General features: G+C 55.2%; 1 protein-coding gene across 1 annotated transcript in view; it reads right to left on the reverse strand.

Moving 5' to 3' along the window:
* Window positions 1-8,788, reverse strand: part of PDE4A (phosphodiesterase 4A) — a 153,835-nt gene extending 145,047 nt beyond the window's left edge. The window contains exons 1-3 of the mRNA XM_084609946.1: window positions 7,363-8,788; window positions 6,600-6,718; window positions 5,740-5,945 (exon numbers count right to left, since the gene is read on the reverse strand). The gene's annotated coding sequence lies outside the window, so the exon portion shown is untranslated. The remainder of the gene's footprint in view (window positions 1-5,739; window positions 5,946-6,599; window positions 6,719-7,362) is intronic.
* Between the last annotated feature and the right edge of the window lie 221 nt (window positions 8,789-9,009).

The following is a 9,009-nucleotide window of genomic DNA, read 5'->3' on the forward strand; positions in this document are numbered from 1 at the left end:
GTACTCTTTAAGCTCAGGGACTGGAATCCATGGCTCCACAGCAGGGAATTCATTGCAGCATGAGGCTTAATGAGCCCACAAGGCAATTGGATTATGCAAATTGGCCGAGGGGAGAGAGTGGTTCCCGCCTGCCCTGCAAATCCCGTGCTGGGGGCAGTGGTGAGCTGTCTCTGGGATTTTCCTGGCAGACCCCAGAGGGAAAGACGTTTCTGCAATTCAACTGCTATCCCAGCCTCCAGCTCAGACTCACTGCTTAGTGGATATCGCTGCCTCAATGGCAGCAGCCCTCTCCCCCTACCTGTGGTGCCCCCCATGAGGCAGTTAGAGCAGTCCCAGGGCTGCTCTAACTCTTGCTCTGATTCCCATGCTCGCCCCGCCCCGCCCCCCCCCGAAGCAGTGTATTGCAGGAATGCCCCATATCCATCCCTGTACTGGGGGCTGGAAGCAGGGCCCTTCCTGCATCTCCTTGCTGACCAGGAGGCTCCAATTGAGCGAGGGGCATTTTTGGCCCCTTTTTAAGGGCTGAAGGGGCCTTGGCCTATGTCCTCCCAGCTCCAGCCAAGCTCAGAGCAACAGACAGAGGCTTTGCCTTTCAGCTCAGGGGGCAGGATCCTGTGGCTGCCGTTCTCCATCCCCATTACAAATGGTGAAGCAGAGAATCGGCGCTGAAGTTGAAATGCTGCTGGGAGGGCTTCACCAGGGGCTGGAAGAGGGGAGGCAATTAGGAGCCCAGTTCTCCTCTGCTCACACCTGAAGTCACTCCTGATTCACACCCACGCCCATTGGGTCGATGGGACAGCCCTGTAACTGGCAGCAGGGACCATGCCCCAGCTGGTGGCCAGTTCCCTTGGCAGCACCAGCCCCCTGCCCCCCACCCCCAAGGGACAACAGCATACGGGGGAGCTTGCAGCAGATCCAGGGCTTGAACCCAGGGCCCTGAAAGCCCTGCTCCTCAGGAGCCCAGCTGGGGGGCCGAGCTAGGACAGTAGGGGGGTCTGTAAGCCCCGCCCAGAGGCCAAACCTTTTCACAGGGACACTCTGGCAGGGGTAGCATGGGGGGGACCCCTCCCTGCACAGCCCAGCTGTCCCTGCTCTGGGGCTCCGCCCTAGGCCTTTCACAAAAGGGGCTCAGGCCAGCGCGTGGCTAGCTGCTGCAGGGAGCTGTGACAGTGACTAGCAGCCCCAGACGGAATTCCCCACAGCTGTCGCAGCCTTTGATCAGCCAGACTCTGCAGCTGGGGAATTAATTCACAAGCAAGGAAAAGGAGTACGCAGAATCCTACCAGGCCCAGCGCTGACGCCAGGGATGACACACACGAATGCCAAGTTGGCAGTCACTGGGGGCTCTACGCAGGAATATCACACCCCCCCCAAAACAGGCAAGCTCTTATAATAAAAAGCAAACAGGGGGCCTCCTTGAGCTGCTCGGAGCCCTAAGCAATTGCTTGGTCTGCCTATGCCTTGCATGGGCTCTGCAGGTTGGCCACAGGGGAGGGTGAGTAACTGGAGAGTCCTTTGGTGCTTCCCTCTCATCCCACTAAGACTGGCAACACCCTGCAGCCACTTTGTCTGGGGCTTATGCCCTCCGAGATCCCCCTGGAGCACAACAGCCAGTCTTGCCTGGACAGTCCGGTGTGGAGGGCTGGCACGAGACCTTCCACCAGCCAGGAACGTCCCTGAAATCCAGCTGCTGCTCCAGGTGCTAGATGCACTGGGCGCTGCATCGGATGCGTCGTGACATTGGCTTGGGACGCGGCAGACCTCTGGTGTGACCATGGGGAAGTCACTTAGTGTCCATGGGAGTTAAATACCTTTCCAAAGCTGAGGCTTACCGCTCCATGCCCCCCTTCTCCAGCTGCCAAATGAGGGTCAGAACCCTGGTGACGTGTGTTCAGATTTCTGTAGCAGGGACTGTCCCTGCAGGGCGCAATGGGGCCACGCTCTCAGCTGGGGCCTCTCTTAGGTACTGCCTTGTATCTAAGCACATCACAGCCTTTAGGGCATTAATCCTTCCAACCCCCCCGGGAGGCCAGGCAGGTCTAGTATCCCCAGTGTACCGCAAGAGGAAATTGAGGCACAGAGCTGCAGTAACCTGCCCAATATCGCACGGGGAGTCTGTGGCAGAGCAGGGACATGACCCCAGGTCTCCCATGTGTCTGGCTAGTGCCTAATCACTGGGCCGTCCTTCCTCACAGTTGCTACCCTAATGCAAATAATAGAGAGAGCTCCTGGCCTTGGTTACTGGAGGCTGATGGTACTGCAGGACTCCATCCGGCTCCAGGCTCAGCCAGAGGGCATTCCCCATCCGGCAATCCTCAGCCCTAGGTGGGCGACTCACGGGGAAGGTGCTGTGCGTTTGGGGTCTCCTCACTCGCACAATGCTCTGTGACTCTGTTTCCCTCTTGGAACAGAATCTATTCCAAGCCCCACAGGCAGAACCACAGGTAAGTTCAGCATGGGGAGAAGCAATCTCATAAGCAGGAAGGGAGGGCGAAGCAAAGCAGGAGTTGCTAAGCGGCCAAGGAATCCTCAAATGAGTCCAGGGAGATGAAAAAGCTCGCAGAGTTCACGCCCCTCAGAGCTGGGGTAAGCGAGTGGTGAGCGAGGCGCGCAGCTTTGGTGACTGAGCCAGAGGCCCGCCCCGCCACCAACCCCGGCTCCAGCTCACTGGGGGGCTTGAATGACTTCACGGCCCTAGGAAGACTGGACTGATGACTTGGGGGCTGGCTTGGGACCCAGGAAAGCTGGGTCCAATTTCTGGCTCTGCCACTGACTCCCCTGAGCGACTCTGAGCAAGTCACTTAGTCTCTCTGTGCCCCAGACCCTACCCGCACAGGTGCTGCTGTCCTACACAGCTGCAGCCAGGGCTGTTTGTGCCAGGCCCTGACCCAGAGGGAAGCATGCAATTGATCAGGAGACAAGACAATCCAGGCTGCTTTTACTGGGAGAGAGTCCTTCTGACAAACAGCTTAAGGCTTAACCTGGATCAATAATACAATTAAGCGGTTACTCTGCAGCATTATGGAGGTCTTGGGGAAAAGGACCACTTCTCTGGCCCCTGCCTCTTCATGCTAGCTGTCACGTGAACAACTTACAGCCACAACAGACACTTAATAGTACATCAGTTACTGTAACCCCCTAGAGGCCGCAACGGAGATGAGAGCCCCACTGCACCAGGCACTGCAGACCCCTACGGGCCCCTCGCTGTGCAGGGCGCTGCACAGACCCCAACCTAGAACAGTGCCCCCACTGTGCCTGTCACTACATGACCCCCAACTGACACCCACCTTGGGCCGGGCACTGGACAGACCCTGACAAAGACCCACACTGTGCAGGGCGCTGCACAGACCCCTACCAAGACTGGCTCCCGCACTGTGCCGGGCGCTGCACAGACAAAGCAAGAGACAGCGTTACCCTAAAGAGCTTTTGTGACAGACACCATCTAGGTGAGCACTGGGGATAGGACCAGAGACCTACACACGTCTCTGTAGCTTGTGCTGAAGAGCCAGACTCCCTAGCTGGAGGCTGTCGCAGACTCACGTCACCCGGAGCCGTGAGTTACGCTTCTAGGCTAAACGGAAGCACCGAGAGCAGGAGGGACTTGCCCCAGCTCATCCAGCCAGGCAGTGACAGAGGAAGGACTAAAACCACCTTCTGCCTCCTGGTTCAGCGCCCTACCCACGAACCCTGCTGCATCCATTGCACCCCACCAGGGCACTGCGCTCGTTCCCCTCATTTCCCCTTCCTTATAAGCATCAGCTGCATGCGGAGAGAACTCCACGGGAGGCTCGGCCTTCTGTTGCGCTAACCAAGCTCCTCAGCAGCTTGTGGCACTGCCTGCTCCCCGGCCACCTCCTCATTCCCCACAAGGTCTAGGCCTAGACGTGCTCGACTTGCGTGAAGTCCGCAACCTGCAGATCTTTGCGGGGCTCGAAACGACGCCCCTCCTGTTGGCTGTTACCATCAGCGGGTGTGCCTCGCTCGCCTGGCTGACATTTACAGAGCCTTAGGTGAACCGGCGAGAAAGCAGCGCTCTGCAAATGGCAAGGTGACGGGAGGGCCAGGGTGGGTCACTCGGAGGCGAGGAGCCCTGTGACCGAGGCATCGCTCAGCGAGCTCAGTGAAGGTTTTCGCAGGCCGAGAATAGCTCATGGCACTAAGGGGGGGGGGGAATGCAAAATAGCCTGACTTATCAGATCTCTTGTTAACAGTGAGAGAGAATCTGCCCCTTGCTCTGGGGGTGTGCAGGGGCAAATGGGACATAAACTCAACACAATGGACTGGAGAGAATCTCATCACCCAAGAACAGCGTGCGGCTGCTGTGGGCAGATCGGGGGCAGGCCTGGATAACCTGGTGCTTCACGGATTCTGCTCTGTGCCACTGATAGGCACCTGTTTGCTCTGTCTTACGCCAGGAGCCATTTTTGCCCCACAGCAGCCCAGAATCCAGAGTAAAGGGGTTGTAAAGCCAGCCTTGCCCTCCCCAGCTCAGTATGGACTTGATCCCCTAAATGTGGGGCAGCAGGCTTCAGGATAGTGCAGGTGTCCTCTGAGCATGGAGCTTCTGCATCGCAACCTATCCGTTCTGACCCCTGCAGATCCACCTGGGGCCTGACTCTCAGCTGCTCTGCGCTTACACCAGGGCAGCATGGTGGGAAACACTTCTAGATCAGAACAGGTCCATCCTGCTCTGGTGTAAATGATAGCACATGATGCAGGGCATAATTCAGACTCGGAGCCCTGGGCTGTCCCAGCCACCCACCTGCCATCTGAGTAGCAGTACAGATGTGTCGCAGAGCAGAGCAGAGCAGAGCAGGAGGAGTTTGTTTTGCCGTCCCACTTGTCTACATCCAGAACTGAGTCAGTTCAGTTAAACTGGTGGGAAACAGCCAAATAGACGCTCTTAATCCAGTTTACAAGTGGCTCTTTGTGGTGTAGTTGGAGTTAATGGGGGACTGAAGCTAAGCCGCTCTTATGCGGAAATAAGAGCGACCTCACAGCACATTTGCAGCAGTTTAGCTAAATCCAGTTGAAATTAAACTGGTGAACGTTCCCAAGGCCTTAAACCACAAGAAAAAGGGGGCCCACACAAGGGCTTCCAGCACTTTAACTAAACCGGGTTAATACCCAGTACTTTCCGTCCATGGCTATCAAGGGATAAATATCATTATCCCCACTTGACAGCTAGGGAAACTGAGGCACAGGCAGGCAATGTGACTTGCTCCGAGGTGATCCAGCAACAAAACAACCAACCTGGCAATAGTTGGTTCCTGGTATGCAGAGACCACTCCCCGCCATGCTGACCAGTATTCACTCATTGCACTCCCCCGTCTGTACCGATCTGTCATCTCTTGTCTTATACGTAGACTGGAAGCTCTCTGGGGCAGGGACTGTCTTTTTGTTCTGTCTGTACAGCGGCTAGCACAATGGATCCTGATTCTATCAATAATGCTACTAGTGTAAGAGCCAGGAATAGAACCCAGGTCTCCCAAGTCTCAGCGCTCTACCCTCTAGGTCACACTGCCTTTAATCCTAGCAATAACTAGCCCCGTACAAGGGAGTGCAGGGTTCTAGGAAGCTTGCTAGAGAGCAAACCCAGGCTCAGACCCCAAGCTGCTGTCTCCCAGAGCATAGCTGTTTGTTCGAACTCCTGACCCCGAGGGTTTAGCCTGATCATTTCTAACTAGAAAAGAGTGGTGAAGGCTCCTTGTCATCTCTGTCATAGTGGGGATTACTCACCTCCTCAGCCCTGGTGTGCATGTGTCTCATCTCCTCAGAAATGACAGATTATTTGCAGATAACCAGAGCACAAAACTTTCCCCCCCTCCTCCCAGGGATAGTTTCTAAAGGCGTCTCAGTGGCAAGATGAAGTTTCCGTTTTTTGGTCATTCCAGAGCTGTGGTCTGGTCTCCTCTGAGCCGCTTTCTCTCTGGTCACATTGCTCCCTGCAAGAGGGAAAGAATTGAAAGCCCGGTGAGAGACTGTGCTCAGGAACCAACTGCAGTCGTCGCTTTAAAGATTGGCGGCTGTCAGTTTAGCGGCAAGACTTGTGGGAAACGGGGGCACAGCCCTGCATGTATGACATCACATCTTGTTGCCATGGAGACAGTGATGAGGTCACGCACCTGGGCGCCAATCTGGCAAAGACTTACGCATCTGTTTGACTTGGGAGAGATAGGATTGCTGCTGTGTGTGAAACCTCACTTACACTCTGGCTCCTTCAGGCCAGTTCGGCTACATAAAGGGGCCTTAAAGTGGGGGGAAATGCACCCCCTTAAGAATCCTCCCCCATGCAGGGGCCTCACCAGCTAGTACAGAGGCTCTGCAAGTACACCCTGCCTGCTCCCCGAGTAAGGGAAGGTCAGAGGTGAAGGCGGAGGGTCACTGCACTACGGCTCATCTCCTTTTCCCCTGGTTGCTGGGAGGCAGAGTGCTAGAGCAGCCCTTCAGCCACTCTAACTTACACAGGGACCATGGAGGCCCAGGAATACAAGGCGCACACAGGGATGCTTAAAGCCATCTTCTCCACCCCATCCATGCCTGCCCCAGGTACAGAGTACCTCAGAATCAGACCCACTGAGCTCAAAGGGGCTACTCACCTGCTTCTAATGTAACATGCATAATCACTGTGGGGTCAGGGCCTCAGAGGGCGACGCTGCCACCCCAGGGCAATAAGACGAATTGGAAGAGTGGAGAAGAGGCTCTCTGGGATCAGCCCCTGACGGGAAAGGAAAGAGGTGTCATCACAGGGTCAGTGCTGGGATTTTGAAGCAGAGGGTGTAAGTGATTAAAGGGTAAAAGTAAAAAACCCAAAACAAAGCAAAAAGTCAGCAGGATAACACCACCCTGAGCTTCTCTAGCAGCTTCCAGAGGAGATGCTCAGAGCATTAGTTACCCCTCCGAGGGGGTCCATAACAATAATACCTCGCTTTTACATAGCTCCAAAAGTGCATTACCAAGCAGATCACTGTCATTATACCCATTTTACCGATGGGGAAACTGAGGCACAGAGGGAAGAAGTGACTTGTCCAAGGTTACCCAGCAGGCCATTACCAGAGCCAGGAATAGAAGCCAGGGCTATTCTGGCCCAGTCCAGCACCCTGTCTGCTAGACCACACAAGGATCATTTTACCCTCCACTTAAAAGCAGCCACCTCTGGAACAGCATACAGCATCTGTTTATTGGCCACACAGTTTGGGGGCTGGAGAATGGCCCATCCCTCCTGTTTGACTTCCAACACTCTCAAAACCCCAAAGCACCAGTAAATTCCATCCTCCATAAATCCTCCTTCCTAACTGCAATTAGACCAGCTGAGCCCAGCCACAATCCATCCCCCACAATCCCTGCAACAAGTGCTGACACCTGGGAGGCAGATTCTTGGCTCAGGAAGTCATCTCCCTGTCAAGCATGGAGCACAGTCTCGACACCCAGCTGAAGGCTAGAATATCAAGTAGTGGCTCCTTCCATGCAGAGCTGATGAGGTTGTGACAGCTCTTCACAGAGTTGCTTAGTCAAGGCTGTCTGCGTTCAGTGCTGTGTTTGATTGGCATTGTTGTTACCAGGGGTGTTAAGAGAGCGGATAAGGAAAGGAGACAGGCAGCGTGAGGCTGAGACTCTGGGGCCAGAGCCTGCACTGAAAATGAGAGGTATTTTCGATTGCGCAAGGACAGCAGTGTTTGGATCCCAGATGCTCAGGAGGAAAATATTCTCCTCTGGTTCTATTCCAGGGTCATCAGTCAGGACGTGCTGTCAAGTGGCCGAGGCAGCATGCCAGGGTCTCCATTTCCCTGCACTTTGTGCGGTCATTCGCACTTGTGCAAAGTGGATATAAAAATCCTGCACCATTCTCATTGGGTAGCAACTGGCCCTGGTGGAAATAGCCCCATGACACGTAAGGGAGACTGGGAACTGAGCCCTCACTGCAGAGCTGGGTAGCTCTCTTCGCTTCAGTGACATGACAAGCCGTACAACGTGCTGCCAACGTGTCAGGAAAAGCCAGCTCCCTTGGGTCGTTGTCAGAGGTGGGATAAACCCACCAGGAGAGGGCTTCATGCTGTATTTGGGGTTTGCTCCCCCATGTCCATTGGTCATTGCTGTCCATTTCTGACTTGGAGGGAGGCTGCTACCTAGCACAATGCCGCTTGAGGTCAGACACAGCTTTTCCTCATTGCTTTCCAATGGGATGCCCCTTACGGGATTGCAGGGGTGCAAACTGGGAAGCCTCCTCTGCCTCTTGAGAGTAAAGGAGTCAATTCTCACCCTTCCCAGCTCCGGAGACTGCAGAGTGCCAGGGACATTGAGGAATACCCTGTGGGCCATGTCCCAACCCTGCACCCTAGGGTTAGGAAGGGATCTGATGGCCATTCTGCCAAGAAGAATATTTGCACCCATACTTCTGTGGCAGGGAGACCCCCAGTGGCTGCAGGGTTAAGTGCAGTTCTCTGTTCATATTGCAGCACGCTGTCGTTCTCAACCAGATGTCCGGGACCTCCTGGGGGGCTGTGAGCAGGTTTCAAGGGGTCCGCCAAGCAGGGCCAGCACTAGACTTGCTGGGGCCGAGAGCAGAAAGCCAAAGTCCCATGGTATGGGGCTGAAGCCCGGGGCTCTGAGCCCCACCACTCATGGTGGAAGCAGAATTCTGAGCAACTTAGCTTCGCAGGGCCCCTGTGGCGTGCAGCCCTGGGCCATTGCCCTGTTTGTTACCCTCCTAATGCTGGCCCTGGCTTTTATGTGCAGAAAAACAGTTCTTGGGGCACAAGTGAGCTGTGGAGTTTTTATAGCACAGGGAGGGGCTCAGAAAGAAAAAGTTTGAGAACCCCTGCTGTAGGGTAGCAGAGTGGACTGATCCTGCTCCTGGCGAGAGTCCATTCCAAATCTGGCTCCAGTTCCCAAGGGGGGATGACAAATCTTATATCCTCTGTGGATCGGGTGCAGCTGCCATGCCGGTGCCCAGATCCTCAGCTGACAGAAATGGGTGCATCCTCCCTTAAAACAACGAGGCTTTGCCTA

This window comes from Lepidochelys olivacea, assembly GCF_965140295.1.
Source record: "Lepidochelys olivacea isolate rLepOli2 genome assembly, chromosome: 20".
Taxonomy (NCBI): Eukaryota; Metazoa; Chordata; order Testudines; family Cheloniidae; genus Lepidochelys; species Lepidochelys olivacea.